At 37.7% G+C, this 16,566-nt stretch overlaps 1 long non-coding RNA gene across 1 annotated transcript; it reads right to left on the bottom strand.

The window, feature by feature from the left end:
- Window positions 1-8,440: 8,440 nt before the first annotated feature.
- LOC146642373 (uncharacterized) lies at window positions 8,441-16,262 on the bottom strand. Its single transcript, XR_014909763.1, has 8 exons — window positions 16,093-16,262; window positions 15,804-15,842; window positions 15,509-15,628; window positions 15,205-15,366; window positions 11,239-11,345; window positions 10,348-10,505; window positions 9,863-9,920; window positions 8,441-8,909 (listed from the first exon to the last, which is right to left on the bottom strand). It is a non-coding gene; the product is annotated as an uncharacterized LOC146642373 (long non-coding RNA).
- Window positions 16,263-16,566: the final 304 nt, after the last annotated feature.

A 16,566-nucleotide genomic window follows, 5' to 3' on the forward strand; every position in this document is an offset into this window, starting at 1 on the left:
AGCTCAAACGGCTGCAAAACCTGTTTGCCCAGCACGGGGATATTGAGTTCTATAAGATAAAGCCATAAACATGTTTGTCTGAGTCTTCTATCAAAAGTTACAGCGATTTATATGAAGTTGTACGAAAACGCTTTCTTTCGCCAAGACAGTGTGTTTCTCACTGTTACATGCATTTGAATGGGAAACTCGCCCGAGACAAAGTATAGGTTTTCATTATGTGAATAATTTTAAAATCTTAGCTCAAACGGCTGCAAAACCTGTTTGCCCAGCACGGGGATATTGAGTTCTATAAGATAAAGCCATAAACATGTTTGTCTGAGTCTTCTATCAAAGGTTACAGCGATTTATATGAAGTTGTTCAAAAACGCTTTCTTTCGCCAAGACAGTGTGTTTCTCACTGTTACATGCATTTGAATGGGAAACTCGCCCGAGACAAAGTATAGGTTTTCATTATGTGAATAATTTTAAAATCTTAGCTCAAACGGCTGCAAAACCTGTTTGCCCAGCACGGGGATATTGAGTTCTATAAGATAAAGCCATAAACATGTTTGTCTGAGTCTTCTATCAAAGGTTACAGCGATTTATATGAAGTTGTTCAAAAACGCTTTATTTCGCCAAGACAATGCGTTTCTCACTGTTACATGCATTTGAATGGGAAACTCGCCCGAGACAAAGTATAGGTTTTCATTATGTGAATAATTTTAAAATCTTAGCTCAAACGGCTGCAAAACCTGTTTGCCCAGCACGGGGATATTGAGTTCTATAAGATAAAGCCATAAACATGTTTGTCTGAGTCTTCTATCAAAAGTTACAGCGATTTATATGAAGTTGTACGAAAACGCTTTCTTTCGCCAAGACAGTGTGTTTCTCACTGTTACATGCATTTGAATGGGAAACTCGCCCGAGACAAAGTATAGGTTTTCATTATGTGAATAATTTTAAAATCTTAGCTCAAACGGCTGCAAAACCTGTTTGCCCAGCACGGGGATATTGAGTTCTATAAGATAAAGCCATAAACATGTTTGTCTGAGTCTTCTATCAAAAGTTACAGCGATTTATATGAAGTTGTACGAAAACGCTTTCTTTCGCCAAGACAGTGTGTTTCTCACTGTTACATGCATTTGAATGGGAAACTCGCCCGAGACAAAGTATAGGTTTTCATTATGTGAATAATTTTAAAATCTTAGCTCAAACGGCTGCAAAACCTGTTTGCCCAGCACGGGGATATTGAGTTCTATAAGATAAAGCCATAAACATGTTTGTCTGAGTCTTCTATCAAAGGTTACAGCGATTTATATGAAGTTGTTCAAAAACGCTTTATTTCGCCAAGACAATGCGTTTCTCACTGTTACATGCATTTGAATGGGAAACTCGCCCGAGACAAAGTATAGGTTTTCATTATGTGAATAATTTTTAAATCTTAGCTCAAACGGCTGCAAAACCTGTTTGCCCAGCACGGGGATATTGAGTTCTATAAGATAAAGCCATAAACATGTTTGTCTGAGTCTTCTATCAAAAGTTACAGCGATTTATATGAAGTTGTACGAAAATGCTTTCTTTCGCCAAGACAGTGTGTTTCTCACTGTTACATGCATTTGAATGGGAAACTCGCCCGAGACAAAGTATAGGTTTTCATTATGTGAATAATTTTAAAATCTTAGCTCAAACGGCTGCAAAACCTGTTTGCCCAGCACGGGGATATTGAGTTCTATAAGATAAAGCCATAAACATGTTTGTCTGAGTCTTCTATCAAAAGTTACAGCGATTTATATGAAGCTGTACGAAAACGCTTTCTTTCGCCAAGACAGTGTGTTTCTCACTGTTACATGCATTTGAATGGGAAACTCGCCCGAGACAAAGTATAGGTTTTCATTATGTGAATAATTTTAAAATCTTAGCTCAAACGGCTGCAAAACCTGTTTGCCCAGCACGGGGATATTGAGTTCTATAAGATAAAGCCATAAACATGTTTGTCTGAGTCTTCTATCAAAAGTTACAGCGATTTATATGAAGTTGTACGAAAACGCTTTCTTTCGCCAAGACAGTGTGTTTCTCACTGTTACATGCATTTGAATGGGAAACTCGCCCGAGACAAAGTATAGGTTTTCATTATGTGAATAATTTTAAAATCTTAGCTCAAACGGCTGCAAAACCTGTTTGCCCAGCACGGGGATATTGAGTTCTATAAGATAAAGCCATAAACATGTTTGTCTGAGTCTTCTATCAAAGGTTACAGCGATTTATATGAAGTTGTTCAAAAACGCTTTATTTCGCCAAGACAATGCGTTTCTCACTGTTACATGCATTTGAATGGGAAACTCGCCCGAGACAAAGTATAGGTTTTCATTATGTGAATAATTTTAAAATCTTAGCTCAAACGGCTGCAAAACCTGTTTGCCCAGCACGGGGATATTGAGTTCTATAAGATAAAGCCATAAACATGTTTGTCTGAGTCTTCTATCAAAAGTTACAGCGATTTATATGAAGTTGTACGAAAATGCTTTCTTTCGCCAAGACAGTGTGTTTCTCACTGTTACATGCATTTGAATGGGAAACTCGCCCGAGACAAAGTATAGGTTTTCATTATGTGAATAATTTTAAAATCTTAGCTCAAACGGCTGCAAAACCTGTTTGCCCAGCACGGGGATATTGAGTTCTATAAGATAAAGCCATAAACATGTTTGTCTGAGTCTTCTATCAAAAGTTACAGCGATTTATATGAAGTTGTACGAAAACGCTTTCTTTCGCCAAGACAGTGTGTTTCTCACTGTTACATGCATTTGAATGGGAAACTCGCCCGAGACAAAGTATAGGTTTTCATTATGTGAATAATTTTAAAATCTTAGCTCAAACGGCTGCAAAACCTGTTTGCCCAGCACGGGGATATTGAGTTCTATAAGATAAAGCCATAAACATGTTTGTCTGAGTCTTCTATCAAAAGTTACAGCGATTTATATGAAGTTGTACGAAAACGCTTTCTTTCGCCAAGACAGTGTGTTTCTCACTGTTACATGCATTTGAATGGGAAACTCGCCCGAGACAAAGTATAGGTTTTCATTATGTGAATAATTTTAAAATCTTAGCTCAAACGGCTGCAAAACCTGTTTGCCCAGCACGGGGATATTGAGTTCTATAAGATAAAGCCATAAACATTTTTGTCTGAGTCTTCTATCAAAAGTTACAGCGATTTATATGAAGTTGTACGAAAACGCTTTCTTTCGCCAAGACAGTGTGTTTCTCACTGTTACATGCATTTGAATGGGAAACTCGCCCGAGACAAAGTATAGGTTTTCATTATGTGAATAATTTTAAAATCTTAGCTCAAACGGCTGCAAAACCTGTTTGCCCAGCACGGGGATATTGAGTTCTATAAGATAAAGCCATAAACATGTTTGTCTGAGTCTTCTATCAAAGGTTACAGCGATTTATATGAAGTTGTTCAAAAACGCTTTATTTCGCCAAGACAATGCGTTTCTCACTGTTACATGCATTTGAATGGGAAACTCGCCCGAGACAAAGTATAGGTTTTCATTATGTGAATAATTTTAAAATCTTAGCTCAAACGGCTGCAAAACCTGTTTGCCCAGCACGGGGATATTGAGTTCTATAAGATAAAGCCATAAACATGTTTGTCTGAGTCTTCTATCAAAAGTTACAGCGATTTATATGAAGTTGTACGAAAACGCTTTCTTTCGCCAAGACAGTGTGTTTCTCACTGTTACATGCATTTGAATGGGAAACTCGCCCGAGACAAAGTATAGGTTTTCATTATGTGAATAATTTTAAAATCTTAGCTCAAACGGCTGCAAAACCTGTTTGCCCAGCACGGGGATATTGAGTTCTATAAGATAAAGCCATAAACATGTTTGTCTGAGTCTTCTATCAAAGGTTACAGCGATTTATATGAAGTTGTTCAAAAACGCTTTATTTCGCCAAGACAATGCGTTTCTCACTGTTACATGCATTTGAATGGGAAACTCGCCCGAGACAAAGTATAGGTTTTCATTATGTGAATAATTTTAAAATCTTAGCTCAAACGGCTGCAAAACCTGTTTGCCCAGCACGGGGATATTGAGTTCTATAAGATAAAGCCATAAACATGTTTGTCTGAGTCTTCTATCAAAAGTTACAGCGATTTATATGAAGTTGTACGAAAACGCTTTCTTTCGCCAAGACAGTGTGTTTCTCACTGTTACATGCATTTGAATGGGAAACTCGCCCGAGACAAAGTATAGGTTTTCATTATGTGAATAATTTTAAAATCTTAGCTCAAACGGCTGCAAAACCTGTTTGCCCAGCACGGGGATATTGAGTTCTATAAGATAAAGCCATAAACATGTTTGTCTGAGTCTTCTATCAAAGGTTACAGCGATTTATATGAAGTTGTTCAAAAACGCTTTATTTCGCCAAGACAATGCGTTTCTCACTGTTACATGCATTTGAATGGGAAACTCGCCCGAGACAAAGTATAGGTTTTCATTATGTGAATAATTTTAAAATCTTAGCTCAAACGGCTGCAAAACCTGTTTGCCCAGCACGGGGATATTGAGTTCTATAAGATAAAGCCATAAACATGTTTGTCTGAGTCTTCTATCAAAGGTTACAGCGATTTATATGAAGTTGTTCAAAAACGCTTTATTTCGCCAAGACAATGCGTTTCTCACTGTTACATGCATTTGAATGGGAAACTCGCCCGAGACAAAGTATAGGTTTTCATTATGTGAATAATTTTAAAATCTTAGCTCAAACGGCTGCAAAACCTGTTTGCCCAGCACGGGGATATTGAGTTCTATAAGATAAAGCCATAAACATGTTTGTCTGAGTCTTCTATCAAAAGTTACAGCGATTTATATGAAGTTGTACGAAAACGCTTTCTTTCGCCAAGACAGTGTGTTTCTCACTGTTACATGCATTTGAATGGGAAACTCGCCCGAGACAAAGTATAGGTTTTCATTATGTGAATAATTTTAAAATCTTAGCTCAAACGGCTGCAAAACCTGTTTGCCCAGCACGGGGATATTGAGTTCTATAAGATAAAGCCATAAACATGTTTGTCTGAGTCTTCTATCAAAAGTTACAGCGATTTATATGAAGTTGTACGAAAACGCTTTCTTTCGCCAAGACAGTGTGTTTCTCACTGTTACATGCATTTGAATGGGAAACTCGCCCGAGACAAAGTATAGGTTTTCATTATGTGAATAATTTTAAAATCTTAGCTCAAACGGCTGCAAAACCTGTTTGCCCAGCACGGGGATATTGAGTTCTATAAGATAAAGCCATAAACATGTTTGTCTGAGTCTTCTATCAAAAGTTACAGCGATTTATATGAAGTTGTACGAAAACGCTTTCTTTCGCCAAGACAGTGTGTTTCTCACTGTTACATGCATTTGAATGGGAAACTCGCCCGAGACAAAGTATAGGTTTTCATTATGTGAATAATTTTAAAATCTTAGCTCAAACGGCTGCAAAACCTGTTTGCCCAGCACGGGGATATTGAGTTCTATAAGATAAAGCCATAAACATTTTTGTCTGAGTCTTCTATCAAAAGTTACAGCGATTTATATGAAGTTGTACGAAAACGCTTTCTTTCGCCAAGACAGTGTGTTTCTCACTGTTACATGCATTTGAATGGGAAACTCGCCCGAGACAAAGTATAGGTTTTCATTATGTGAATAATTTTAAAATCTTAGCTCAAACGGCTGCAAAACCTGTTTGCCCAGCACGGGGATATTGAGTTCTATAAGATAAAGCCATAAACATGTTTGTCTGAGTCTTCTATCAAAAGTTACAGCGATTTATATGAAGTTGTACGAAAACGCTTTATTTCGCCAAGACAATGCGTTTCTCACTGTTACATGCATTTGAATGGGAAACTCGCCCGAGACAAAGTATAGGTTTTCATTATGTGAATAATTTTAAAATCTTAGCTCAAACGGCTGCAAAACCTGTTTGCCCAGCACGGGGATATTGAGTTCTATAAGATAAAGCCATAAACATGTTTGTCTGAGTCTTCTATCAAAAGTTACAGCGATTTATATGAAGTTGTACGAAAACGCTTTATTTCGCCAAGACAATGCGTTTCTCACTGTTACATGCATTTGAATGGGAAACTCGCCCGAGACAAAGTATAGGTTTTCATTATGTGAATAATTTTAAAATCTTAGCTCAAACGGCTGCAAAACCTGTTTGCCCAGCACGGGGATATTGAGTTCTATAAGATAAAGCCATAAACATGTTTGTCTGAGTCTTCTATCAAAGGTTACAGCGATTTATATGAAGTTGTTCAAAAACGCTTTATTTCGCCAAGACAATGCGTTTCTCACTGTTACATGCATTTGAATGGGAAACTCGCCCGAGACAAAGTATAGGTTTTCATTATGTGAATAATTTTAAAATCTTAGCTCAAACGGCTGCAAAACCTGTTTGCCCAGCACGGGGATATTGAGTTCTATAAGATAAAGCCATAAACATGTTTGTCTGAGTCTTCTATCAAAAGTTACAGCGATTTATATGAAGTTGTACGAAAACGCTTTCTTTCGCCAAGACAGTGTGTTTCTCACTGTTACATGCATTTGAATGGGAAACTCGCCCGAGACAAAGTATAGGTTTTCATTATGTGAATAATTTTAAAATCTTAGCTCAAACGGCTGCAAAACCTGTTTGCCCAGCACGGGGATATTGAGTTCTATAAGATAAAGCCATAAACATGTTTGTCTGAGTCTTCTATCAAAAGTTACAGCGATTTATATGAAGTTGTACGAAAACGCTTTCTTTCGCCAAGACAGTGTGTTTCTCACTGTTACATGCATTTGAATGGGAAACTCGCCCGAGACAAAGTATAGGTTTTCATTATGTGAATAATTTTAAAATCTTAGCTCAAACGGCTGCAAAACCTGTTTGCCCAGCACGGGGATATTGAGTTCTATAAGATAAAGCCATAAACATGTTTGTCTGAGTCTTCTATCAAAAGTTACAGCGATTTATATGAAGTTGTACGAAAACGCTTTCTTTCGCCAAGACAGTGTGTTTCTCACTGTTACATGCATTTGAATGGGAAACTCGCCCGAGACAAAGTATAGGTTTTCATTATGTGAATAATTTTAAAATCTTAGCTCAAACGGCTGCAAAACCTGTTTGCCCAGCACGGGGATATTGAGTTCTATAAGATAAAGCCATAAACATGTTTGTCTGAGTCTTCTATCAAAAGTTACAGCGATTTATATGAAGTTGTACGAAAACGCTTTCTTTCGCCAAGACAGTGTGTTTCTCACTGTTACATGCATTTGAATGGGAAACTCGCCCGAGACAAAGTATAGGTTTTCATTATGTGAATAATTTTAAAATCTTAGCTCAAACGGCTGCAAAACCTGTTTGCCCAGCACGGGGATATTGAGTTCTATAAGATAAAGCCATAAACATGTTTGTCTGAGTCTTCTATCAAAAGTTACAGCGATTTATATGAAGTTGTACGAAAACGCTTTATTTCGCCAAGACAGTGTGTTTCTCACTGTTACATGCATTTGAATGGGAAACTCGCCCGAGACAAAGTATAGGTTTTCATTATGTGAATAATTTTAAAATCTTAGCTCAAACGGCTGCAAAACCTGTTTGCCCAGCATGGGGATATTGAGTTCTATAAGATAAAGCCATAAACATGTGTTTCTGAGTCTTCTATCAAAAGTTACAGCGATTTATATGAAGTTGTACGAAAATGCTTTATTTTGTCAAGACAGTGGGTTTTAGAGTCTTCATCATTAAATCTCTGGTTGCTTCATTTTTCTATCCTATATCAGATATTTTAAAGGTTAGCTTAGGTAAAGTTCCATTCTCATGGTGAGGCAAAGTGCTTTATGTGTGTGTGTGTGTGTGCGTGTCATGAACGGCTATAAAAGGCCTATAATTAAAGAACAAAGCGGGGTTTGAGTTCGAGTTGCGGCAGACTGTCACTACTTGTAAATGGAACGCAGCCTTCCTACGGCGGACAGCTAATAACAGGAATCGGACGCGGTCCAGCCAAGTCCACAGCAACCACCATAGCAACCGCCTAGCATGACCTTAAAAACATATTCTGTCTTCATAACTATCAAAATCGTGAAATGATTTGCAAAGTGTGAAAGTGTTACAGCTGCAGAGAGCTATGGCGGTATCTATGGAAGCTGTTTACATAGCTAATAATATACGATGTAACCATGGAGACAGTCAGTCACTTGAGCTAGCGGTGCATGTTTACTACAGTGAATAAGGTGATTGAGTGCACAGCGTCCACACTCTGCAGGGGGTAAAGACATTACTTCAATATTGTTTTATATTGATATATATTAGCCTTCTGTTGACCATCACCTCAGGTTCACCATTACACTTTCAGATTACAGATGCACACTGTCTAAACACATTCAAAAACTCATGTCTCAGAAATAAGCACAGCTGTTCATGTTTGTCATTAGAGTTTTATTTGTAAGAAAATTATGAACTTCATATTGTGCATTAAATAAAAGAACATTTCACAACTCTGAGTCAACAGAAACAGGTAACAGAAATGTCTCTAATGTGTACAGTGTAGTGTAAGCATTAAAAGATCATAAAGGAAAAACTAACATTTATGTGAAACTAATTGTAATAAAAAATGAGCAGGTGCTTTATAGATTTAAAAGAAAGAATCTGAAAACAACACTTTTTTGGTCTAAGTGATCAAAGTAGAAAACAGAACTGATGTTCAAGAACAAACCGTAGCTGCACTAATATTACACATCTCGATCGTTGTACTGAACAGACATGTTGCTTTTAAAACCACATGCAGTGTGTGACCATGACTGTTCACTGAGACCATGAACGCCACTTCGCTGAAGCATTCTTCTTCTTCTTCTTGCCATTAAATTGGAAGCAGAAGCAGCACGAGCTGATTTGATCTACTGAAAGGAAAAAGCAGAACATCTGAGTTGAAACCAGTCAGCTGAAATCATTAAGACAGGAACAAATTCAATGCAGTGTCTCAAGTGGCTTAGCCTGTTACAACTGTTGATACAAGCTAAATACGGTTAACACACAGTGTCAGGGAGCTCCAGTGTGGGAACTAGTGGCTTTAGGTTTGTAGTCATTTAACTTTCATCCATTCATTCATTTAATTCAGGAGGAAGAAATGCCAGGTTGGTGCAGGCTGGTTACATGCATTTGGTCCCATGCTGTCTTTAATTAAATGACTTGGTTCATTTTATGGCTGGGCTGTATGTGGGGTTATATCATGTTATTTGGGCAGGAGTACCTGTCCCCTGTTAGACTTAGAAAGTTTCTCCATAAGTAGAGTTTCTAACTCTTCTAGCACATCTGTGGCTGACAGCTTTTTGGTGGCTCTTTTTACCCCACACTGGTTGTGAGTGTGTAAATAGCCCCACTAGTTATTTTGGGTTGCAGTTAACTAGGGAGGAAGGGCTAGGTATGCCATGATTAGGTGAATAACAATTATATGTGATACATAAATTTCACAATGCATGCATATATCTCTATCAATTAAACCTGGCCTGAGGGCTGCCATTTTTTACATTCAGTTATTTCTCTTAGAAATGTTGGAACTAAATAATGAATGTGTTACAGTTAAAGTGAAACACTGGTCAGTGTAAATGGCTCATTGGGACACAGAAACCTTTAAATTAAACCTGATATCTAGTGTCAAACAATATCAAAGCTGTAAAAGATGTTTACATTCAGAATTTATAAAACTATGATTGTAAATAAATTCAAACAAGTGAGCTTTTCTCTTTGTGCTGAATATCAACACTGTGGTTTCTTAGACTGTAAGCTTTACTTTAGTGCAACCAGTTGCAGAAGCTGCCACTCCAAATGTCTTTTGATAACAAGAAAAAAATACCTTTTCAGTACACGGCCTGAAGTTCTTCTCCGAAATCTTCTGCAATCGGCTTTGTCTGCTGGTTTGAAGACAATAAACCATAAAAAAGATGATTTAGTCACTTTGTCTGTGTCATGCAGCTCGAATGTGTCGTGTAACGATGTTGAATAGCCGTCGTTATCCCTCTGCTGCGTCAGTAGGATTGTACTGTACAGCATCTCATTGATATGTGAGGAATGCTAATGTAACACGATAACAGACTTACATCATTAAAATATAAAGTGCAGGAGATATTTAGATATTTTTTATATTTATATTACATTTTATAGCTGACGGATTTTACTAAATAGATAGAATTTACTAAATAGCTGGATGAACATGAAAAATATGTCTATAATAACAAATGACCATGAGAGCCAGTAGAATTAATTCAGCTGGACACTCAAAAGACGTCCTTAAATGCTCTTTAAGTGGCAGAACAGATGAACAAACAGTTAATCGCTTACTTGAGATGAAATCTGCTCAGCTACTTTGAAAACAGCTTCTAACTGGTTCCTCCTTTAACAGGATGACTGCTCAGGGGTAAGGCCATCATGCAATCCAGCAACCTTTATGGTTCTGCTTTGATTCACCAGGAACTATTAGGGAAACCTTCCAGCGCCTCCTGTGAAAGACACAGGCATAAACACACAAACATTTATTAACATGTTCCACAGTGTTCCAGTTTGATTTTCTTATCCTGTGGACAACAACGTACATGGATGCAGGTTTATTGTTAACTTTTGTAAGGTTTATTTAATGAACATATCCAGCTGCAGCTCCACTGTGATCCTGAACTGGATAAGCACTTAAGAAAATGTGTCAATAAATGGACAAACATCAACTTACTATATTTATCCAAACAGACGGGACCAATAATGCTTCGCTGAGTTAGAGACTTTAACAGACTCTTCTATGTAAGAATGTCTCGTGCTGATATACCTGCAAACTTGACAACAAAGGTTTTTCAGACTACATGTAGCTGTCCTCTATGTCAGCTAACACATTTACATTTATGTCACACTTATTTCTGCTTTCCCATTTTATAATTATTACTTACATTTTGATTAGATACCTTGAGTTTGTAAATGATCAGATTACATAATTGGAATACAATGTATCCAATTCAGGGTTGCGGGAGGATGAAGCCTATCCCAGCTGATACAGGACAAAGACAGGCTGCCAGTTTATTGCAGGGCTAATACAATATGTGTAACAGAAAATCCACTTAAATGTTTGATATTTCTTATAATAATCATAATTATGACTATTATTTAAAGGTTTCTTCATAAATACATTTTGATTTTTTATAACCCCTAAAATATAAACCTGAGCTGTTTCAGATTCTGACCTCTGACCTCAGTGACCTGGCTGTGTCCTCACTGCAGCTCCCTCTTGGAAGTACGTCTGCTTCTTGTCTTCCCCCAGTGTTGACCGCCTGATATCAAGATATCACGTACTGTAACTGAGGAACAAAAAAGGACAAACACTTGCCTTCATTTAAAAGTACATTCATACAGAGATAATCTATGGAAACACACTAGTTCACAGTTTGGGAGGAACCAGTTCCTGTGAAACATTTCTGTATATGAACATCATGTGGAGAATGAATGAAATGAGTTCTTCAGGTGACTCAGCAGTCCCACATTGACAAATGAAATCTAGTTAAACTATTAAGCATATTTGCTCTTCTGAAATCTGTGTTAAACAACAACAAACATAAATTAGTAACAAAAACTACAGCTGAGTATAGGCTTTACAAACCACCAGCAGCCATAATGCTAAATTTTAATCTTCAAATGTTTCTGAGCTGTCTTCAACCTGCTTTTAGCACATTAAAGTCTCAATAAATAAAGTCAATGCAGACTCAATCCTAAATGTTCAGCACACAGAGACACAGAGGTACTGTTTAAAGTTTAGTGTTAACTTGAGTCACTGATCATTCACAGTATTACAGAGTCTGGCAGTCTTTGCATGATGTCCACGTCACTGTAAGTTTCTAGCTGACTCTCAGGTGTGCCAGCAGGAAAGAGTAATAATAACCTGCATCCTGAGGTTTGTCATGCAGGATTAAAGGAGCCAAGCTTTGTTCACACAGCTAGGATTGTATTTTACACTGACCCTGGGTCAGTATCAACTTCAAGAAGACAGCTGTAACTGTTGATAGAAGAATCACACACACATATTTATGGCTTTGCCTTATAGAATTCAGCATCTCAGTGCTCAGGAAATAGGTTTTGCAGCTGTTTGAGCTAAGATTTTCAAGTTATTCACAAATTAAAACCTATACTTTGTGTCAGGCAAGAACTAAATTCAAATGCATGTAACAGTGAGAAACGCGTTTCTCATCAACTTCATAGAGCTTGCTGTAACTTTTGATAGAAGACTCAGACAAACATATTCATGGCTTTATCTTATAGACTTCAATATCCCCCCAATGTGTGTGTGAGTCTTCTCTCAAAATTTACAGCTGTCTTTATGAAGTTTATGGAAAAACGCTTTATTTCACCACGTTAGTGCGTTTCACGCTATTACATGCATTTGAATGGAGTTCTCGCCCGACACAAAGTATAGGTTTTCAATTTGTGAATAACTTGAAAATCTTAGCTCAAACAGCTGCAAAACCTATTTCCTCAGCACGGAGATGCTGAATTCTATAAGGCAAAGCCATAAATATGTGTGTGTGTGAGTCCTCTATCAAAAGTTACAGCTGTCTTCATGAAGTTGATACTGACCCAGGGTCAGTGTAAAATACAAGTTATTCACATAATGAAAACTTATACTTTGTTTCGTGCAAGAACTCCATTCAAATGCATGTAATAGTCAGAAACGCACTGTCTCGGCGAAATGAAGCCTTTTTGTACAACTTCATGAAGTTAGCTGTAACTTTTGATAAAAGGCTCAAAGCAGAGGGATAACGACGGCTATTCAACATCGTTACACGACACATTCGAGCTGCATGACGCAGACAAAGTGACTAAATCATCTTTTTTGTGGTTTATTGTCTTCAAACCAGCAGACAAAGCCGATTGCAGAAGATGTCGGAGAAGAACTTCAGGCCGTGTACTGAAAAGGTATTTTTTTCTTGTTATCAAAAGACATTTGGAGTGGCAGCTTCTGCAACTGGTTGCACTAAAGTAAAGCTTACAGTCTAAGAAACCACAGTGTTGATATTCAGCACAAAGAGAAAAGCTCACTTGTTTGAATTTATTTACAATCATAGTTTTATAAATTCTGAATGTAAACATCTTTTACAGCTTTGATATTGTTTGACACTAGATATCAGGTTTAATTTAAAGGTTTCTGTGTCCCAATGAGCCATTTACACTGACCAGTGTTTCACTTTAACTGTAACACATTCATTATTTAGTTCCAACATTTCTAAGAGAAATAACTGAATGTAAAAAATGGCAGCCCTCAGGCCAGGTTTAATTGATAGAGATATATGCATGCATTGTGAAATTTATGTATCACATATAATTGTTATTCACCTAATCATGGCATACCCAGCCCTTCCTCCCTAGTTAACTGCAACCCAAAATAACTAGTGGGGCTATTTACACACTCACAACCAGTGTGGGGTAAAAAGAGCCACCAAAAAGCTGTCAGCCACAGATGTGCTAGAAGAGTTAGAAACTCTACTTATGGAGAAACTTTCTAAGTCTAACAGGGGACAGGTACTCCTGCCCAAATAACATGATATAACCCCACATACAGCCCAGCCATAAAATGAACCAAGTCATTTAATTAAAGACAGCATGGGACCAAATGCATGTAACCAGCCTGCACCAACCTGGCATTTCTTCCTCCTGAATTAAATGAATGAATGGATGAAAGTTAAATGACTACAAACCTAAAGCCACTAGTTCCCACACTGGAGCTCCCTGACACTGTGTGTTAACCGTATTTAGCTTGTATCAACAGTTGTAACAGGCTAAGCCACTTGAGACACTGCATTGAATTTGTTCCTGTCTTAATGATTTCAGCTGACTGGTTTCAACTCAGATGTTCTGCTTTTTCCTTTCAGTAGATCAAATCAGCTCGTGCTGCTTCTGCTTCCAATTTAATGGCAAGAAGAAGAAGAAGAATGCTTCAGCGAAGTGGCGTTCATGGTCTCAGTGAACAGTCATGGTCACACACTGCATGTGGTTTTAAAAGCAACATGTCTGTTCAGTACAACGATCGAGATGTGTAATATTAGTGCAGCTATGGTTTGTTCTTGAACATCAGTTCTGTTTTCTACTTTGATCACTTAGACCAAAAAAGTGTTGTTTTCAGATTCTTTCTTTTAAATCTATAAAGCACCTGCTCATTTTTTATTACAATTAGTTTCACATAAATGTTAGTTTTTCCTTTATGATCTTTTAATGCTTACACTACACTGTACACATTAGAGACATTTCTGTTACCTGTTTCTGTTGACTCAGAGTTGTGAAATGTTCTTTTATTTAATGCACAATATGAAGTTCATAATTTTCTTACAAATAAAACTCTAATGACAAACATGAACAGCTGTGCTTATTTCTGAGACATGAGTTTTTGAATGTGTTTAGACAGTGTGCATCTGTAATCTGAAAGTGTAATGGTGAACCTGAGGTGATGGTCAACAGAAGGCTAATATATATCAATATAAAACAATATTGAAGTAATGTCTTTACCCCCTGCAGAGTGTGGACGCTGTGCACTCAATCACCTTATTCACTGTAGTAAACATGCACCGCTAGCTCAAGTGACTGACTGTCTCCATGGTTACATCGTATATTATTAGCTATGTAAACAGCTTCCATAGATACCGCCATAGCTCTCTGCAGCTGTAACACTTTCACACTTTGCAAATCATTTCACGATTTTGATAGTTATGAAGACAGAATATGTTTTTAAGGTCATGCTAGGCGGTTGCTATGGTGGTTGCTGTGGACTTGGCTGGACCGCGTCCGATTCCTGTTATTAGCTGTCCGCCGTAGGAAGGCTGCGTTCCATTTACAAGTAGTGACAGTCTGCCGCAACTCGAACTCAAACCCCGCTTTGTTCTTTAATTATAGGCCTTTTATAGCCGTTCATGACACGCACACACACACACATAAAGCACTTTGCCTCACCATGAGAATGGAACTTTACCTAAGCTAACCTTTAAAATATCTGATATAGGATAGAAAAAATGACGCAACCAGAGATTTAATGATGAAGACTCTGGGTTCTGTAGTGACCTGAATGACTCTTTGCATACAATTTATTGAAGAGGACTTTAGAATGCACTTTACATTTAGACTGTTGCTGTTTAATTTTTTACATTGTTGCGGTGTTATGTCATGAATAAAGTTCACCTGCTGGGGGTTTGATGGATCAGATCATCATAATCAATGGGTCCTGAGGTGGGCGGGACTGTCTCTGGTGATGTCACCATGAAGGAACAGCATCTGGCACGTGTTGCTGAAACATCCCAGTACACTGGTGTAGTTTCCTCTCCAGCTGTTTGACATTTGACACTTCAACATTAAGGGGAAGAAGAAGAAACAGTGTTAGGTCAGGTGACCACATGGTTTCTAAAGTAACTGACAGGAAGTAACCAGGCCGTTAGAAATGGATGGCATGTGTTTAGAGTTACTGGAGTTGGGTAACTCTACTTACCAAAAGCAGAAGCACACAGATGAAGGATCAGATGCTGAATGTTGCAGGAACATGCTCGTGCGGTGGTCATTCAGTGCTGCTCCGGCAGGTTAGACAGTCCAAGACTGATATACTGCCCATCTGAGAGTTTGAAAACACACATGCAAAGATTTATTTTGTATTACAGTCAAAGTTGGATGTTCATTTTTGTCCTTTAAAAATGTTTGTGTATTTGAAAGCGCTAACATTTAAGGATGACTTGGATCGTCTCCTTTAAAGGGGAGACAAGTGTATCCACTGATCCACGTCACTTTACCTGGATGATGACTCCTCTCCCCCTCACTCAGAAACGCTCCTAATATAACCAAGCAAATAAATAATATTGAAGATTTACTTACATCATTACAAAAACAGGAAAAACATCTCCCTTTGATTCTATTTCTCCATTCCTGCTGAACATCAGGCAACAAATATCTCAATAAATCACAGTAAAATGTAAAGCACATGTTTTCTCTGCTTTGTCTAACCTCTGCAGAGCCTGTCAAGAAAAACATATCTGTAAGCATAAAACAAATATACATTTCATAACACGTCACTGGACAAACCTCGGTCAGTTGATTTCCTCTGTGCAGTGCAGACGAACATCAGTCAGCAAGTCAAGGTGGTGAGATGGACTGGTGTCCTTTGTGACTCTGCTGGTTCTTCTGAGGAAATACCACCGTCTCTCCACACCGTCACCATCTGTGAGCACAAACTGCTGCTCTGCTCTGCCAGCATGTAGGAAATCACATATCACACACACAGGGGTGAAGAAACATTAGAACTCAACTTTGGATACTTTAGATCTAAACAGATCAAAGTAGCTCTTAGCTTCAACAATCAGTGAACAGACAAACAATGATACCATACTGATTCTGTATGAATACAATATGGTATTTTCAATACAGGTGTCAAATTAATTTACTAAAACTAATACAGATATATGTATTTTTTTTTTTGATAAATTCGTTTGCTAAATTATAAGAATATATATTTTTTCATTTAACAATTGCAACTGAAAGAAATTAAATATTGAACAA

The sequence above is a fragment of the Rhamphochromis longiceps genome, linkage group LG23 (genome assembly GCF_057381845.1).
Source record: "Rhamphochromis longiceps isolate RC_006_pf linkage group LG23, R_longiceps_female_GT1.1, whole genome shotgun sequence".
NCBI classification, from domain to species: Eukaryota; Metazoa; Chordata; class Actinopteri; order Cichliformes; family Cichlidae; genus Rhamphochromis; species Rhamphochromis longiceps.